Here is an 18988-nt window from a genome sequence, read left to right as displayed (position 1 = left end):
AGCAAGACTTGGAAAGTTTCCAAAGTAGAAACTAAAAAATATGAAATGAAATTAATGGCACTCTTAATTGAACTTCGGCTGAAATAACTTTTATTTTCAACTGTTCCGTTAGATAAGGCTTAAAATGCCTATGAGATATGAAAAGCTATATATGTTCCCTTCTCATGTTGAGATATTTACCAAATTTCAGCTCGACAAGAAACTAATACTACAGATCTCTAGATATTAGTTGAACATTGATTCTTAAATTTTGTGCAATAACGAAAGAAGACAGATTTACTTTATTGATTATAGGACGGACCAGACATTTGGAAATCAAATGATGTAGTAATGTGCCAGAAAATACCAGAGATATGAAAGCAACTATTTAAATTCCTAAATTTATCATACGCTTACTGTGCTCTCTACGAATGATAACGGTTAAGGCCAAAATACGCATGTGAGAGTGTATATGTATATGCATTTATGCAGCTATGTATGCATACATATATATCTTAACCTTCTTCACTACATACATGCTAAAGCAAATCTAAAACAAAATATTTCTTAACTGAAGACTGAGGAAGGATGCTCTTACATACATGAATATAATAAAACACTGCGTCTATATGGTGTAAAACATGGTGTCACTCTTTGTATAAAAGGTGCGTTCATTGTTCAGGATCTAATTTCACTGCACGTAGCATTGGACAGATATATTCTATTTAAGGATTGAATTCAGCAATCTGTTGTCCATAGAATTTTGCAAACAGAAGTGCACGTCTATGGTTATGGAAGTAACTGCAACATTTGAAGTAGCATCATCTATACTGGGTTAAGAAGTGTACGTTAATTATTCTTTATATAATTCAATAAAATAAGCATTACATTGAAATGAGAATTCACACTAATATGGTAGATGAACACAAGAAAGTTGTCCCCGTAGCATGATTGTGTATTCATGTGTGTGTGTGTGAGTGTGTGTGTGTGTGTGTGTGTGTGTGTGTGTGTGTGTGTGTGTGTGTACAAACGCGCGAGCACACACACACACGTGCTCATACAAACACACGCGCAAATATATATAGATTGTCAATAAAACGGAAACAGAACACAAAAGGTCTTAGATCAGTATTTTTAAGTTTACGCTCGTTTAGTATTGCTACGAGTATTATTTCATCACTGCATATATATATATTAGTTATGCATATAATGTTTATATATATATAAATGTATATATATATATATATATATATAGCATTAATTAATAAAAAAATTAACCAATCAATCAATTAATTAATCAATTAATTAAACACTTGCCCTCCATTATCCTCATCAGTAATTTATGTTACTAAGGTGGATTTTCATAGATTCTAACAAACATGTTCTGCTTGAAGTGGAGTTGACTTTCAACAAATTTATAAACATTAAATATTCCCCTGTGAAGACAATTCCGAGCATGGAAATTGCAGGTTACTGACATATTCAATTGCCCTCTTTTATTTAGTATCAACCCACCAACACCATAGCTCTTGACAAATCAAGTAGTCATGAAATTTAAATGTGTAGGTGTACAGTGAATAGAGAGAAAGGAAATTTACTACTATATATTCATTAATATATAGGAACTATACCGATAAGTTAATAAGATGTTTAATAGTAACTAATTGTAGAAAGAACTAGGTCTGCTTTATTCAAATAGATGTCTATAATAAATAATTGTCCAACACTAGATAATATAGTGGTTCTCTTCTTATGGGATAATTCACCTCTCACATGTATTATTTCGCATGTAAATTATTATGAACTCATTTCTGAAGAAAGATTTAATCTGTCCCTTAACATTTACACCTAATTCAGTTTAACTGTAATGAACGTAATACCTAGAATTGACTGTAGAGGTGGGCATTAATTTTCATAACATCTATTGGAATGAAAGCCACACCCTTTCTTTATTCCTGTCGTTAGTTTGGAATTTCTTTTCTGTATCAACTTACTTCATATTGCCGTTTCATTACTGCTCTTTTGTGATTAAAGTAGTGAATATATAGTAATGAATTTCCTTTCTTTATATTCACTGTACAAGCTTGCATTTAAACTTGATGACTACCTGAACTGCCACGGAGTGTGGCATTAGCAAGGAAGGTAATTTTGATGTCTCTCATCTACTGTCTTCATCAAATGAATTATCTTCATAGGGAAATAGCAGATGTTTATTAATCTGATACCGTACAATTTCACTACAAAATATGTTTGTTGGAAACTCTAAACATCTACCTTGATGAGACTGAGGTCCGATGAGAATGGTTGAAGACAAAATGTTTCATGAATTAACCACTTAATGAACGTATTATTTTATTACTAGTTCATAAGTCGTTGACGATGACCAAAGAATATAGGGCATGGTGTGTCCGGCTGTGGCTAACTAGTCCAATGAGTGCGCAGAAGGCTCTGTAGCAGATTGGGCACTGGTATTCTGTTGGGACCAAAAGCAATCAGTTGGTTCTGATCTCGCATACTTTGCGATTGCCCTTACAACCCTGTTCTTTTCGTAAGAGGAGGCACCTCTGCTGTGCATCTTCATTAAGCAGGGCGGTCTTGTGCTTCTCTTTTACAAGTGTTGCGGTTGATCTCAAAGCTCTTCAGTAAAGCTTTGAGTGAGTTTTTGATACGCTTTTCCCGTCCACTTAGCGTGCGCTTGTCTTCCATCAGTTCACTGTAAAACAGTCTGTTGGGGATTCTCGTGTTCGGCATTGAAACTAGGTGGCCTGCCATCCTGAAAGGCGCTCTCCTTAGCAATATGTAAATGCTTGAGAGATCAGTACAAGAGAAGACCTCCTTTTTCGGATCGTGTCTTGCCTGGTGAATTTCAATAGCTTTCTCAGCCAGTTCACGTATAAGTGGTTTTGCTTCTTTCTGTGGCGTTCTTAAACCATTGAAGAGTCTAGCAGGAGTACAGTAGCGTGTGAAGTACAACTGCCTGGTACATTTTCAACTTCATGAACAGTCTAACGCCTCTACTCTCCCACACGGATTCACATAGCAGTCCGAATGCTGAGCTTCCCTTTGCGATGCGTTTGCCGATTTCATTGTCAATGTTCATAGATATGGAGAATGTGCTGTCTAGGTACGCGAACTTACCAAACTTTCTGGTGTCCCCTTCGACAGTGATAGTGGGTCCCACATACATCTACTGTAGAGCAAAGCCAAAGTTGTTGAAGGCAGTGGAAAGTCAGTTCTTTTTCTGTTGCATGAGGGCTTTTGTGGCAGCGTTGGAAGTGGGGCACTGCGTCTTCGTCTTCCTTAGTCTGGCCTGTAGCCTCTGCAGTTTGAAGAGTATGCCTTCTGAAATTTAGCTAACGTGCGAATTGAATGAAGATTCCCATTCTGATAAGTCTAAGAATGAGGCCTTTTCCAGAGAGAATCAGAGTGACACAGTGTGTGGAAAATTTAGGCTACTCAGTTGCTATTGCAATTAATCCAGATATTTCTTGTTTCAAACAATTTCTCACAATTCAGTTTCATTTACTTGATATGTGTTCAATTGAAACTATGTTGCATAACATTTGTCTAAAACACCAGGCAGTGCGATCTAACCAAGAACCATTTCTGTTTAGCGTTGATGTTATAGAAACCAACGTAATATAATGTGCAAATATCAGGTACAATTTTCTTGAAAACAAACTGGCTTTCTTGTAAAGAAATATTACACATACATATATAAGAATACGGAAACACTTATATGCGTGTGTCAGCGGGTGACAGTGCACCTGCTTATGTGAATATATTTCTTATAGAATATATGGCAAGTTTCTATTTATATTTTCATCATCACTGGTTCATGTTCTGGTTATATAAGCTTTGCTAAAATCCTTAATACAATATACTAATTTTTCATATTTGCGAGATATTTATATACTAAATTAATAAAATAGGTGTTCACTAAATATATATGTGTGTATGCGCGTAAACTGTGTGTGTGTATATGTGTGCGTTTGTGTAGTGACATATAAAGTGGATACTACGATACGTATTTCATTGCACTCATTTTATGAGAATGGATCAGAAATTATAGCGTAGAAGTGAGAAGAAAAGAAGTGATAAAGAAGCCACGAGATGATATCGTAAAATAAACATGTTGATTTTCAGTAATTTTATTTTCTCCAATAAATTTTGTTTGTATGTATTAATCAAGTAAAATGCATAGAAATCATTTAGCAACTACTTATAAGAAAGATGTTTTAAAACAATAATGAACATAAGATTAAAAATAAGCGTCGGTTGTAGAATTTCAATTATCAAAACATTGCCAATGATAATGATAAACACACCTGCAAACTCTAATTACATTATTCAGTTATTACCTCGTTTTGTCTATTTTTGTTGAAGTTTACAATGAATTTAACAATTTCGACGAGTAGTTTTTTTTTTAAGTCATTGTAAGAATGTTCACTAATTAGCCCTAACCTAATTAAACTTCTCACCTTATTCCACCTGCAAAGTTGTGCTGAATTTTTCTTTGCAATTTATTAATAGTAGTTTTAATTTCTGTGTGCTTTTCAGTGTTTGCTTTTTTCCATTGTTCCTTATTTCATATAGACAAAAAAGAAAAAAAACAGTTCATATGTCTGTAAATGTAGTTCTCATTCTTTCGCTATAAATTCCTAACAGAAATTAATAAAATTTGTATCGTTTTTTTTTTAAATATTTATATTCAGTGTATGAGTTTAGAAACCTCTAAGGGTGTAAGCACAAGCTGCAAAGTGGAAAAGTATCTATTACAGAAGTGCAATGCATGAAAATTTAGGATATCATATCACATTTAGCCAAACGGGTCATATATTGTATTTTCTTTCTTTTGTGTTTCAGCACCGTGTAGCATCAGTAAAAGTTAACAATTGTGTTTGGTAAATGGTAGTATCTAAATGTCTGAACAAACTGACGTCTGAAAAACTACGTTCAAGTTTTCGTTAATGACATACTGTCGTAAAATCTTTGAAGTGGTTGCAAATTTAATGATGTTTTGGATTCAATAAAATACATTTGAAGAAATATCACAGCTTGATATTATAGCATTATATCGTGTGTACGTAGCAGTCAAAATTCGTGATACAGATAAATGAACTCGTAGATGACTCAGATTAATTACCTATCTGATAATGTATTAAATTTTGGCACAAGACATTATATGAAGTGAGTGAGTGAATGGGGGTTATTGATTACATTGAGTCCAGTACTGTACTGGTACTTTATTTTACCGATGCCGAAAGGATGAAGAATGAACTTAGTTGCATTGGAATTCGGAACATAAAACTCCGGAAGAAATTAAAAGTATTTCGCCCTATGTACTAGCAAAAATGCTAGCTAACCTACTTTTTTCCTTTATGAAATAAAACTTTTTAAACAACAATTCAAATCATATGCGTAATTTCATTTCCGAAAATACTGAATCTTCTGATTACTCAGGTATCTGTTTCTTTGAGTTTTTTCTTTTTTTTTGAGAAGGAGTATGGTATTATTTGGCGGAACATCAGTTAATGTCATGATATTAATTTATAATTCTGAAATGTTTTTCTTATACAAATAATACTAAATAACGAGATAATTACTAATAATTGCCTTGAATATTATTTCCTGTAAAATAGCATGATGCTGGATTTTTAGTAAACAGTTTTCTTCACACTCATAAAAACATATATATATATATATATATATACGCATTCGAAGTTTCTAACGGCGTTATGGAAAGATGTGTCTTGATTTCTGCCCCGACCCTTCAGTATATATCTCTTTTCAGTTATAGAGGATGCATTTAATAACATAGACGAAAGTGTATTAGTACTTCAAAAGGTAATACTAACCAGTCCCAAAATGAAATCGAATTCGAAGCAAAAAGTTTGTATCACCCGTGAATTAATCTTAGCGGATTGTACTATCCTCGTAGCACAATTACATTCAGACATGCAATATTTACCAGCGTAATTGCTAAGCCAGAGAGAACAATTCAGTTTCAAATAGATTAACGCATTTTATCTCCCATTACTGCAACATGACGTGGAAGCTAACACTATCATGATAGGTGGATACATAATTAATGGTATCACATGTTTTACTTATCAAGGTAGTATAGTGTCAAGTGATAATAAAGTAGATGATATGTTCTACAATCATATGGCTAACGTTTCATCTACGTTTGGATCACTATGGAGAAACCGTAACATCTCAACTTCACAAATACAATTAACAAAGACAGTTCAAAAGGATGAGTGTCTAGGTGCAGGCGTGGCTGGGCAGTAAGAAGATTTCTTTCCGCAATCAGTATTACTGCGTCGCTCCTTGGGAAGATATCTTCTAATGTAGCCTCCAGTCAACCAAAGCCTTGTGAGTAGATTTCAAAGAGGGAAGCTGAAAGAAGCCTGCCGTACATATATACTAGATCGAACCGTCTCAAGTGTAACTGCCGGAAACGGTCGTGTTCTGGGACATGACTGAGGAAAGAAGGCCACGAATGACACGTCTTTTTTGCCTGTCCTTCTATTACGTCATCCCATAAATTCTGTCCGAATTTTGGATAAAGAAAACAAGTGATCAAATGCTATATTTAATTGAAATTTAATCATCAATGTACTTTCCCTGATTATCTATGACTTCCTTCCACTTATGTACAAGCTTTTTAATCCCATAAATTTAAAACTCTTTTGGTTTCAAACGAAAAACTCTGAAATGCCAGATTCGACCTTCTCCAGACTTGCGAAAGTTATGTCCCACAGATATTTCTGTAAACTACAAAATAAAATGATAGTCTGATGGAGCAAAGTCGGGTGAATAAGGTGGACGAGAAATTTTTTTTCCAACCAAGATCTTCGATTTTCTGTGATGTGATTATTGCAGTTCGGGGTCAGGCATTGTCCTGATGAAACGTCACTCCTTTTCGATTCGATAAAGAGCGTCTTTTTTTCTTCAAAGCTTGGTTCAAACGCTCTAATTGGTGACTTGTGCATTGATTGTTGCATTAGGTGGTACCAATTCAAAGGAATTACTCCTTTGCAATCCCACCAGATTGAGAGAAGAACCCTTTTCTCATGAAGTCCCCTTCTCAGTTGTTGTTGAGCTTTTCCCCTTTTACTAAGCCACTGTTTACGACGTTTAACATTTCGATGGAAGATCAGTTTTCGTCACCAGTCACACGTCTATCGAAAAAGGGTGAAATGAGTTTGCGAGAATGGAGAGAAGAGCAGATGTCAACTGTGGATTTTCTATTGCTTTCGGGCAATTCATGAGGCACCCATTATCCAAGTTTAGGAATCTTTCCAAATTGTTGAAGATGACGATGAACAGTTGTATGGTTTGAACTAAGCCTTATTGCCTATTGTGCAACTGATAATGAAGGGTTTTCTTCAAGTAATGCATCAAGGATCTTATTATCAAACTCAACTGGACGTCCTGTTCCATCTTCATTTTCAAGGCTGAAACTTCCACTTCTGAATTTTGCAAACCATCTTCTGCAAGTTCTTTCATTCAAGCATTCTTTCCTATAAACTGAGTGCATGTTTGAGTCACTTCGGATGCAGAGTTTCCTTTTTTGTACTCAACAATCATTATGTGCCTCAAATACTCTTTGGATACTTTCATGTTAGAAAGGGTTTACTCAAAGGAATTATAATTCTATTATTCTGTAAAACAATATTTAATTAGTTCAAATGTACACAAATGCATAAAAATAATTTTTAATTCCATAAGACATTTTAAAATACTATTGAATTTCATTCAGTTTTAAAAAAGGTAAAATCGAACAGAACTTATGGTATTACCTGATAATTGTTGTTTCATCTGTCCGCCTTGTATCGTTTATCTGTCCGAATGTTTTATTGCACTCTATTGCGCCTTTGTTCCATTTGTATATATATATATATGTATATATATATATATATATATATATATATACTTCCAAGTGAGTTAGAGGTTGTGGATCCAACCAAATAAGGGATAATATCTATCCAACATACTGCTGGTGGAACCCATTTATTATAACACAAGTGCCATTACACTACTGAATGTAATAAAAAATTCAGGTTAAAAAGTTGTTTTACCCTTAATTTATACGGCAATAAGAAAATGGAGAGGATCAAGAAGTGGTATTCTTCAACTTTTAGACATTATATTATGTTTGTTTATTTTTCACAGAAAAATTATAACAATATACATACATGTATAACATATTATGCTTTACATATATAAAAATACCAGTAATCATTAAAATATATAACGTAGAACATATAAAGTAGAAAAGTTTCTGACAGCTGTTTCAGCCAAGAGGTCAATAGTACCCCACTATAAATAAATATAATGTTTAAAAGTTGATGAATACCACATCTTGATCTCCTCCATTTTCTTATTGCCGTATATATATATATATATATATATATATATACATATACGCACGTGTGTTTACTTGTGTGCGTGTGAGCGTGCGTGTGTGCGTGCGTGTGTGCGTGCGTGTGTGCGTGCGTGTGTGCATGCGTGTGTGCATGCGTGCATGTGTGTGTACGCACGTGTTTGTGTGAAAGTGTATGTAGTTGTGTATATATATATATGTATATATATATATATATATATATATATATATATATATATATATATATATATATATATATATGTATATAAACATATATATATGTGTCTGTGCGTGTGTGTATATATGCATGCCTGTACCGTGTTATGTCTGTGTTTGTAATTCACTAATGCTTGACAACCAATTTTTGTGCGTTTACGTCCCCGTACTTTAGGAGTTGGGCAAATGAGGGCGATGCAATAAGCATCAGATTTTAGAAAAGAAGGACTGATGTCCATACTTTCAGACTACAATCATACAAAACGTTGCACGAGCACTTTTCCAACCTGATGACTGAGAAAAAGTAAAAGATAAAGGATCAAGAATGAAATTGTGGCAAAATAGCTCATCTTATGAAATCCGCTGGAATGCTGGCTCTCAATCTATGCACCTTCTCTAGCTGCAGAGAAATCTATGTTGGAGAAACACATTGCCAGAATTGGTAAATATAGACTCCAAATTAACCCTGCTCTTTCAACTCAGAGATGACTATTGCAATATTAGTGAACCTAAATCCATGTCAACATTCAAAGTCACTGTCAAGTGGAGCTTAGGGGAGATATCTATCGCCATTTACTAGCGGTAATAGCTAGCATACGATCGCTCAATCTTTAGTAATCTAATTTATGAAGTTAGTCGCGGTCGTTGAAGATAGACCGAAACACACACACACACACACACACACACACACACACACACACAAACACACACACACACACACACACATACACACAAACACATACACGCAGGCACACACGTAGGCATACATATATATATATAACATATACATATATATATTTATGGCAAGATTTAATTTGTGTATACAAATTTAATTTGCGGTCCATGGGAAGAGCCGTTTTAACGATGCGTCCTGCCCAGCTCTTCGAAACGCCGGTGTTAAAACGGGGGTAGCTGATGAAGTAGAATGTTCTCTATGTGGCTTGTGTGTTTTCTCGTCTCTGTTTTGTTTGCAATGTCCTGTACCCAGATATGCACCTATACATACAGGTGGATGTCGGTATGCACATACCTGTACGTATATATGCATATACTCATTTACTATTTGTTTATATATATATATATATATATATATATATATATATATATATATATATATATATATATATTCTCATTACTCCTAAGTCATAAACACACACAGGGTTAGATTCGGTTTCTCGAACATGAGGAACATTTCACAGATAATATCTGCACATACTATGAGGCTTTTACATCCACTACAGAGTTCCAACAGTAATAACATTGAGCCAGACATTATTAACACTTACCGAAACAACAATAATAACACTAGTAATAATATAGGGAACACTAATAATAACACGATACATAATAGTTATAGTCACAACAACAAAATCATTATTTCTGAAGTTAATAACAAAAGAATTAGTTTTCTAAGCGATAATGCGAAACTTAAAAATAGTGTCTACCAAAGCCAAGTTAGTACTCCTACAAATATCCACTTTTATGCTGGATCTTCCTCTTCACCTTTATCCACCAGAATTTCTAACCATTTCTCGACATTTAGAGATAGAAACAAACGTAATACTACGAGCCTAAGCAAACTAATTTGCGATCTTAAAGATAATAACATTAAATTCAAACTAGACTGGCTAATTCTTTCTATTTCTAGGCCATATGAAAAGGGTGGAAATGTTGTCCCCTTTGTGTTACGGAACTATACTTTATTTTATTTTCAAAGAATTACCTGGTAAATACATTTATAGAAAATTCTTACAGATGTAAACATCGGCAAAAACATGTATTTTCAGCATTTAAATAACAATCATTGTTTTTATAGAAAGCTATCATATTAACCCTTAATATGTGAGTTCATCAAATGGTTCTAGTAAAACAGGTTATTAATTCCCTCACATGTTAGAAGATTAAGATTAAAATTGATCACGATTCACAAAATTGATCTACTCATTCGTTATTTATTAACCTAAATTACAACATATATTAAATCTTGATATATTCATGTAACAGCAAATACATACAAAAAATATATGTGCGTATGAGTATACGTGTATAAGTGTTTATATATACACGGATATTTCTGGGAGAATGTGTGTGTGTCTGTGTGCACATATATTCATGTTTTTGTATAAACTAGATGTGTTTGTATAGATTTTTGTGTACATTTATGTATTAGGTATTATTATTTTTATTTTTATCCTTATTTTTACTCCTATTACTATCACTTATAAGAAATATATAAATATATATATATACGTATGCTTTATTGGATGTATGTACATTTTTGTGCACAGATATATTTATGCATAAGTTTCTTTATATATTCATACATGAGTGTATTTGTGAATCTGTATGGGTGCGTATTTGTGTAAATGCATTTTTATATATAAAAAAATATATGTGTATATGTAGATGTATATATGTGTGTGTGTATATATATATATATGTGTGTGTATTTAATTGGGTATACATGTGCATGTATGTGTGTATGTGTATGTATATATATGTATGTATGTATGTGTATATATGTATATATATATATATATATATCTATATATGTATATGTATATAGATACATATGGGTTGTATATGTATATGTATATAAATTCATATGGGTTTTTTATTTATATATATATATATATATGTATTTGTATGCTTGTATGTATGTATGGGCATGTGTGTGTATACGTATATATATGTATACATGTATATATATGTATATGCGTATGTACTTGTTTGGTTATAGGCGAAGATGCATGTATATGTGTATGTATATGTGTGTGTATATTTGTATTTATGTATATATGGGGATGAATATGCATTTATGTGTATTTGTGTATAGGTAGGTATGTGTGTGTATATGTGTAAATGTATGTGTATGTGTGCGTATATATATGTGTATATATATGTGTGTATATGTGTATATAACTATGTGTGTATGTATGGATATATATTCATATGTATGTGTTGTCCATCCTTCTATCTGGTAGCGTCCAAATCTCTAACGGTTTTTTTCAAATGAATCACGCAATAACCTTATCCAACTATAGTTATCATACTCGGTCATAATGTCTTACGTTTAAGATGATTCCCATGCATTTCCCCGAGGAGAAGTTTACATTTTTAACATCGCCGATTCCTATGGATCGCATAAATTGTAATTCTTCGAAACACATGTCGGAATAAAGTATGCAGTTATAACATGCGTTTTCTTCATTCCTTAAATTTATATATATATATATATATATATATATATATATATATATATATATATATATATATATATATATATATATATATATATATATATATATATATATATATATATATATATATACATACATACGCACGCACACCCACGCGCATATCTTTTCTTTTACTTGTTTTAGTCATTAGACTGCGCCAATGATGGAGCACTGTCGTCAAGTATTTTAGTCGAACGAATTGTGCCCAGCACTTTATTCTTTAACGCCTGATACTTATTCTATCAGTCAGTTTTGCTGAACCGCTATGTGTCAATGACGTGAACACAGGTTGTCAAGTAGTAATGGTGTGGAAACTCAAGCACAAAAACACACACACGCACACCATGCGCTTGCGAAACAAGCTTCTTACCACACCGTCACTTCTGCGGGCTTTTAAAAGTACCCGTCAACCAAAGCGACTTACAAGGCTTTGTCGACCCTAAGTCATAACAGATAACACGAAGATACCAAACTTAGTCAATGTTATTAAAAACAGGGGTGCTTAGGGTCACAAATTATCTTCTCAATGAGCAGCATTTTATAGACCACTTTTGGAAATGAGCTTATTGGAATGTGGTTTAGGTGTGTGTTTAATGACAGTAACATAATATTTACGGCAGTATTTATTGAATGGTAGGAAGGGAGGTATTGTGGTGGTAACATATTTTGTCCCCACGTTAGTCAAGTTATATTCAATTTCCTTTCGAGATCGATAGTATAGGATGTTTAACGGTTAGGATGTTTAATCGATAGTGTACTATGTCTAACGGTTTTATGGAGGTGGCTAGCATAATTTCGATATATGCATTTTACATAGATCTTCACTAATTAAAGAATATGGGTTTTTGCACAATAAGCCGAAGGTTGGAAGGACAGAAATATATCTTAAATGTATAAAGCCTTTAGTTATTAAAAAAAATTATTATGATGTATTCACATTCCTGTTGCACATTCGATGTACATAACAGATGGGAGGGGTTATGACAGGCTGTTTTGCAGTTAGGAAACATTCACCTGGAAACGTCTTAACCGATTCTGTTCACCAACGATATCTTAGAATATTCCGTTTAAAATAATGCCGACAGACCAAAGATTATTATCACAAGGTATGCTATAATTTTCATAAATGTGCATTAATTGATTCATCATTAATTCTAGAAGTACATATATTATGTAGTATACAAATTGAATCACAACAACTGAAGGGAAATGAAATATTTGAAGGACTTTAGCCATGGGAAGACTTATGACAATGCAAACATTTGCCTTCTTCGTTTTTGATGTAGGAGTGAAGCAGGATAAAATCCAAGCAGTCGTTTTTGTAGTATGCTGAGAGCTTACAAACATAATTAGAGTATTGCATTATCGAATTAATATGAATTTTAACTGATTTACTTCCACCATTGGGTGCATAACATATTCCCGTATTAAATATTGAAGAAGGAAAGTAAAATATAAATGTGGTAGTTTATTTAATTTACAAACTCTTTGCTCCATAAGGCTTGTTGTTAATTTAAGAAACATATGCCATAGACAACGAAGAAGAGATAACAGGCATGTATATATATATATATATATATATATGAGAAAATTAAAAATCCTTGCAGATAGGTTCATACCGTTACAAATGCTGATTTACGTAATATGTAAAAGTTATAATTCAGTAATGTATAGAAGATTGTACTCATAAACATCTTCATGGCATCAATGCTGCGCAAGTTGTAATGTATTTTGAAAACACATCAATGGTATACTGAACCTATTTTACAAGATCAACGAAGCACTCTAAAATTTTCTGAAGTAACACCTCTCTTGCAACAAAATTATGTAGTTATAAATTAGAGGGTTCATGGGAAAGGTAATACGGAACGGTCACAGAATTTTAAATATGAAATAATCGTAAAATTTTGTGAGGCACGATCATTACGGTTTATAGTATTTTCAGTTGACGCAGGATGTCTTGGATCTCTACTAGCATTTACAGTGTATTACCTGGCTAGAATTGGATTTAGGACACAACTCTCACCACATGATGATTTGTCAGCTGCAAATGGAAGCAGATGTTATATCATTGTTAACACTGGGAGTTAGTGAGAAGAAAACAGAAGGTAAGAACTTAGAAAATATTCTCAGTTAATAGCTGAAAAACTTGTTCCTGCATGGTTGAAATGATCATAGTTGCACCTAGTTTAATTTCGTGGATGCATGGATGTTAAATGTAAATGTGAGTCAATGTATGAGTTGATATAATCAGGTCATTTTCTAATAGAATCATTGTTAATCCATATCACGTATTACGTTGCAGGCATACCCATAAATGCACAGATGCACACACACACTTGCACATACAGACACACACAATCACACACAAACACACATATACACACGCATACACCCACACATACAGGGAGATAAATGTTTGAGAATATTTCATAATTACATTTAATGCCTTGAATATAATTTCCCAATTCGTCATATAAGCTAAACTCGATCTATTTGATGTCATATATCCTTGCGATTTTTTTTTCTTTATATAGAAACAGACATCTGAAAATGTGACATTCTGCAACGCCACCATTACAAAAATTAACATGAAACAAAACATTCTGCTGTACTTAAGTTATTCAGTTTTTATTCCCCATCACTACAGTTTTAGCAATTACGCATATAATTATATATAACTAAGAACTTATGATATAAAATAAAATATATGTTTAGTTTTCAAAAAGAAATTATGAGCTCTTTATTAGATTGTGTTAATCCTTGTTTAACGTATCCTGTTTATGCTAATCTTCTTAAACTTAAAGTAGTACATTTCCCCAAAAATATAAATTTGCGTTTACGTAAAAAATTGTAGTACATATCAATTTTTGTATATCCTCAGAGGTATGTTAATCCACTACTAGTAACCAACTATCTATGGCCTTGGAACTGAAAGTTTCTCTGCGCAGCCGTTTCTCACTTTATTTACAATACAACTAATGCATTATTTTCCGAGTTTGACGTCAGGCAAGGGACACATACAGCATTCTAAGTAAGTAATGCACTAGAGTAACATAAAATAATTGTTGCATAAACATTGTCATTGTATTTACCACAGATCTCTATTTTTGGACGTTTTGAATGCTAATCCATATCAAAATATTGGTCGATAGGAATCTGTTGAATAAGCTATAGCATACTCATTGCTACAACTTCTTGCACTGGGTATACAGTGTTATGGTTTGATTGTAAGAAAATGCATTGTAAAACCTGGATTGTAAGACTTGCATTGTAAAACCTGAATTGTAAGAATTGCATTGTAAAACCTGGATTGTAAGACTTGCATTGTAAAACTTGTTGTTACAGATATCTCGTGGGCTGCTGGTAAGGGTTTACAGAAGACCTAACAGTGTGCGATATTATAAATGTGATCAATAACAAGTGTCTCAAATGAGAGGAGAGATGCTGAAATATAATTTATCGTAATAGTAGCTTCATAGTAGAAGGGGTATTAGTAGCAGTAGTAAAAGGAGGATGCTAGGAAGGGGTATATATAACATTTCTTTGAATGTATACAGTTATAGATTTGGATATATTGACATACTAGTAGTATAAATTATTGATATGACCAAATTTAATTCCGTAGAGATTTATTCATTTTTTTATTTATATTTATATCTCCAAATTAACCATCTATCCTGTCATTTTGTTATTGCTTCAGACTTACTATTTGAAAAACGAAAATCATTTTATATTATAAATATTATACATAAATTCCTATCCCATCCAAATAGCAATGTGATTTCTGGATGAAGGCCAAGAGTCTTTTGCATACAGATTCTTTAAGCCCATGTATATTCTCTTTAGTTATTGACCGACATAAAATTGAATGGCCCATAATTTTCCTATCAATATTGCTACTAGCTCAAAGTTCAAGATTATTCCCAATATGCAACAGACATTCATTTTAGTTATATTGCTGAGATATGACAGAGCAATTGATTTAGCAAAATTGGAAATCCATTTTTAGTCATTTTAATATGTATTTATGCGTATATATGCTTATACATACATACATACATACATACATACATACAGGCATACATACATACATATATACATACATATGTACATAATATCTATCTATCTATATCTGTATATGTATGTATCTCTCTCTCTCTCCCTCTCTCTCTCTCTCTCTCTCTCTCTATATATATATATATATATATATATATATATATATATATATATATATACATATATGTATATATATATGTATGGGGTGGGTATTATTTCTACTTTCTTCCAACAAACTGACAACCTTGACATTCTAACATTCGGTATTTATAAATATTTTATGATTGAATATACAAAGTAAAGCAGATGTATGATTTATTTAAACTTAAAATGTGCTAATATATATATATGTACAATTATATAAGAAGCTATATAGATGTGTATGTATTTGTGCATATGTATGCATCCATATAGTCATGTTTTACATTTGTAGAGTTTCTAACCTTCAGTTTTTCTATATATAAAACAGTAAAATATCACACATATTGCGATAAGTTTATTTTATTGTTTCTACTATAAGCCTGCAATTGTTATGGCAGGGCTTGTTTGTAAAAGTATTTTTATGCAAATATATTATTTGCTTGTAGAAATTTTATACATTTTAGAAATTTCCTCCAAGTATATGTTATTGACGTTTACGAAGGTAAAAATCATACATTTTGATTTGTCTGTGAACTGATATTCTGACACATTTTAAATCTGTCGTGAAAACAAAAGTAAATTCCATATTTTTTTAATATGGCCAATCACAGTAAAATATATTTTGAGCCTGAGAATATATAACATAAAATATAACACGTATGCAATGTAATGATTTAAATTCACTTAAAGTGAAACACATAAAATACGGAAAATACTATAATCAAATGTTCATTTCATTGAAATTAGATTTGTTTAAAAATCTATAAATGTGTATCTCAGCAACTAATAATATGCCGATGTACTTTGCACGATACTTTACGGGTATATTGCAGTATGTAAACTAAAGGAAGAATGGCAGTCGGATTATGTGACTGCACTGCAAGTGATTGTAATCATCGGAAGAAAATATACAGTGTATTTAGTATAATTTTGATGATAATTCATGCCTCTTTTTCCGCATAACAGTTTAATATATTCTTGAACGGCCAACGGCCATAAGAATATAAGTATTAAAGGTGCAGTTGAGAAAAAGTGAACTAACATGGACGATGGAAGCTGTTAACATATTGGAAAAGAAATGTGTGCCATATGAGAGATAAGAATTGTGCAGAGCTTGCCTGTCACCGTATAGGTGTACATGTTTATGTATATATATGTACGTACATATGCGTGTGTGTGTATGTGTGTGTATCAAAAGATAGTAATTGCCTTGTGCTCTCGTATGTTATGCAAATTAAAACTAGCATAGTCAAATCCATATTCAAAATTACAAATAAACACTTTGATAAGAATAGCAGGTACTCGGAAATTATTGATAGTAAAACAATAAAGATAGGTTACAGTCAAACACATAACATAGCCAGCATAATTTCTTCCCTAAGAAATGAAAAAAAAATTTATTAGAAAGAAGTAACAATTATGGCAATATCATTAATAACAGTAATAATAATTAAAACAATAACCACCTCAATAACAACCCTAAACATAGTAGTGACAACAGAAACAACCATGATTACCCTATTAATCATAATAGAGCTCATAATAATTCATCTCTATACACCAATCAAGTAGTAAATAACTATCCTTTACAACACAACCTACGTGATTTCAGAAAGAAAGATAATTGCACTCTTAATGACACTTGGAAAAGGAAAATGGATTTTCCCAATGCGGTCACAGCACAGTTTAGCAAACATATATATATACACACACACACACACACGCACACACATACACACGAACACACACACACACACATACACACACACACACATATATATATATATGTATATATATATACATGGATATATGTATATATGTATATATATATACGTGTGTGTGCGAGCGTGTATGAATATATTTTTGCCGAATGTGTAGGTGCCCTGTATCTGTTTGAAGTGAGGGTAGATGAGCATATACATATAGGCACATGTACGTGGGTGTGCGGTCGCCCATGTGTATGTATGGATATGCGCGCTTAGGTGATTGTTATGAAGATTTTTACTCCCTAATCTTTGTTCCCTCCCATTACTTAGTGGTCATTCTATTGACTATTTTGTCTTAATAACGGTCAATCATACAATAATTTCCCTTTGTTTAACGGTGGTTTTTATAGCATTGTTTTTGATGACCCGATAACTGAAGAGAAGCCGGCGTAGGCTTCCTCCCCGACACCCGAAACTCGGAGTTTTATCATGGCTACCGAATAATTGTCATATATCATATTTACAGATACATTCCTCTATTTACATAATATCGAGGTCTCTTTCATTCTATTGTTGTCCTACCAGAAGGGGTCGGTTTTAAGCCTTACGACGCACCGTAAGAAATAGACGCTAAAGTCTTTTTTACTTCCTTAAAATGTCCGAGATTTCTCGGATATTTTAAGGAGGTAAAAAAGACTTTAGCGCCTATTTCTTACGGTGCGTGGTGAGGCACAAAGCCGACCCCTTGTGATAATTATGTACATAATTGTGAAATATTTTGTAAAATTTACTGATGAGGTTTTTGTTTCCGCACTGGCTACCTGGTAAAATTATTATTGATTTTATCTTTTATTATTAAAATAATTGAACAAATTCACTCCATTATCGAAACTGCATTCACTGCGGTCTCGATCTTAACACACTCGTGGGCATAGAAGAAAGATATGAATTATACTCGGCAGTATATTTTTACGAGTGTAGATAAATAACGGACACACGATACTGCTGATCGCGTACATATTTTGAAATACTCTTAAACTTATACGAAATACTATGCTGAAGATTAACAGTAAGTAAAATTATCTTTTATTTTAAGTGCGAAACGCGTCCGTAGTAAATCAGCCTTATTGATTCATTATTTTCTTTTGCTTGCCTAGAATAGTGTGTCATTCTCGGAGATTTTAGGGTAGTAACAACGACTTTAGTGTCTATTTCTTACGGTACCTGGTGAGGCATAAGGCCGACCCCTTGTAATA

This window comes from Octopus bimaculoides, chromosome 12, assembly GCF_046866305.1.
Source record: "Octopus bimaculoides isolate indiv1 chromosome 12, ASM4686630v1, whole genome shotgun sequence".
NCBI classification, from domain to species: Eukaryota; Metazoa; Mollusca; class Cephalopoda; order Octopoda; family Octopodidae; genus Octopus; species Octopus bimaculoides.
The sequence above is the reverse complement of the archived record's forward strand: the minus strand, read 5'-3'. Positions refer to the sequence as shown.